Here is a 2,500-nt window from a genome sequence, read left to right as displayed (position 1 = left end):
AGCCGTTTCTCAGGCTCCCTCTCCGGAATCGAACCCTGATTCCCCGTCACCCGTGGTCACCATGGTAGGCGACGGACCTACCATCGAAAGTTGATAGGGCAGACATTCGAATGAACCGTCGCCGCCGCGAGGGCGCGCGATCGGCCCGAGGTTATCTAGAGTCACCAAAGCGAGGCCGGGGGCGGACGGCGGCGGGTAGGCGCGAGGCCCCCCTCTCCACCGCCCGCGCACCCGCATGGGTTTTGGATCTGATAAATGCACGCGTCCCCGGGTACCCACCCCCCGCCCCGAGGGGAGAAGGGCGGCCCAGGTCGGCGCTCGTTGGCATGTATTAGCTCTGGAATTGCCACAGTTATCCAAGTAACCGGGTGGAGCGATCAAAGGAACCATAACTGATTTAATGAGCCATTCGCAGTTTCACTGTACCGGCCGTGTGCACTTAGACTTGCATGGCTTAATCTTTGAGACAAGCATATATTACTGGCAGGATCAACCAGGTAGCCCTCGCCTCGGGTGAATCGCGTGGTGGTAAGGCCCGAGAGTGCCGGAGGAGAGAGGGAAAGGACTCGGCGGAAGAGAACCCTCCCGCCCGCACCACAGCTCCGCGCCGCCTACCTACAAGCGGGCCTCGCTCCGCCGAGGCGTCACGACTGCTCGCAGGAGGGGGCACGCGGGCTAAGTGGGAGGGGGGGATTGGGCTCCCAGGTACCGCCGCCTACCCACCCCCCACCGCACACATGGAAATGAGGGGGGTCTGCCGGCGTTGGGCTGGCCGCTGGGTCGAGGCCATCACCAGGAAGGATCGTGCTTCGCAACGGGATCGAGTGCGCCGCAGATGCCGCGCGCGCCTACCACACAGCTTCCCCACCCCCAAGTCAGCCTACGCGCCCGGGATTACACCCGGGTGGTGAGGAAGAGGAGGGGGGGCAAGGAGGGATGCTGCCCGGTAAGAGCGCACGCACAGCACCGACTAGCGCACTTGTTCCGTCGGTACAGGGCGGTCTGAGATCGACGGGCCATCTGAGTCTTTAACCCAAAGGAGCAAGGGTCGAGGTCTGGGTGAAGGCCCGCCTCGCCCTCCTTTCGAATGCCCAAAACGGGGAGGAACCCACCCCACCCACAGCGGTCCCCTTTGTCGGAGGACCGGGCAAGGGGCCTGCCCCTGGGGCATCGCGCACAATTCCCATCGGTCAGGTGGTGGAAGGCGGTGGCACGTAGTTACGCGCTCAAAACCTAAGTCCACTAAATCACGCCTTCCCCGAAACCTCGACGGCAGGTCAGCGATAACCAGTGACGGCTGCCCAGACCTCCGGGAGAGAGAGACCCAAGAGGTCACGTCCCGCCCGGCTGTGAACCTGAGCTCGGGGGCCATGGATAGTCAGGGTTAGCGGCCGCTTCTTGCTTCTCCCTTGCCGAATCGGGTGCCGATGGTGACCCGCGACTGACTTTGCCTTCGGCAGCCGGAGCGGTGCTGCTGGTCACCCACAGCTGACCTTTCTGGCTGGCACGCGGGGTGGCACTTCTCCCAAGCCTCAGGCAACCAGGCAAGCCAAAGCTCCACAAGCCCAACAACTAAGCCTCCGGGCAACCCTAACCCTATCCCCAAGCCCAATCCCCAGGCCTCCGGGCAGCCCTAACCCCACCCCCAAGTCTCCAGGCAACCCTAACCCAATTCCCAGTCCTCCGGGAAACCCTAACCCTAACACCCAAGCCTCCAGGCAACCCTTACCCTATCCCCAAGCTCAATCCCCAGGCCTCCGGGCAACCCTAACCCTAACCCCCCCAAGCCTCCAGGCAACCCTTACCCTATGCTCAAGCCCAATCCCCGGGCCTCCTGGCAGCCCTAACCCACCCCCAAGCCTCCAGGCAACCCTTACCCTATCCCCAAGCCCAATCCCCGGGCCTCCTGGCAGCCCTAACCCACCCCCAAGCCTCCAGGCAACCCTTACCCTATGCCCAAGCCCAATCCCCGGGCCTCCTGGCAGCCCTAACCCACCCCCAAGCCTCCAGGCAACCCTTACCCTATCCCCAAGCCCAATCCCCGGGCCTCCAGGCAGCCCTAACCCACCCCCAAGCCTCCAGGCAACCCTTACCCTATGCCCAAGCCCAATCCCCGGGCCTCCTGGCAGCCCTAACCCACCCCCAAGCCTCCAGGCAACCCTTACCCTATCCCCAAGCCCAATCCCCGGGCCTCCAGGCAGCCCTAACCCACCCCCAAGCCTCCAGGCAACCCTTACCCTATCCCCAAGCCCAATCCCCGGGCCTCCAGGCAGCCCTAACCCACCCCCAAGCCTCCAGGCAACCCTTACCCTATGCCCAAGCCCAATCCCCGGGCCTCCTGGCAGCCCTAACCCACCCCCAAGCCTCCAGGCAACCCTTACCCTATCCCCAAGCCCAATCCCCGGGCCTCCAGGCAGCCCTAACCCACCCCCAAGCCTCCAGGCAACCCTTACCCTATGCCCAAGCCCAATCCCCGGGCCTCCTGGCAGCCCTAACCCAC

General features: G+C 64.4%; 1 pseudogene; it reads right to left on the bottom strand.

Annotated features, from left to right (window-relative positions):
* Positions 1-500, bottom strand: part of LOC141382109 (18S ribosomal RNA) — a 1,939-nt pseudogene extending 1,439 nt beyond the window's left edge.
* Between the last annotated feature and the right edge of the window lie 2,000 nt (positions 501-2,500).

The sequence above is a fragment of the Danio rerio genome, chromosome 4, assembly GCF_049306965.1.
Source record: "Danio rerio strain Tuebingen ecotype United States chromosome 4, GRCz12tu, whole genome shotgun sequence".
In the NCBI taxonomy this organism is placed as follows: Eukaryota; Metazoa; Chordata; class Actinopteri; order Cypriniformes; family Danionidae; genus Danio; species Danio rerio.
The sequence above is the reverse complement of the archived record's forward strand: the minus strand, read 5'-3'. Positions and strand labels throughout refer to the sequence as shown.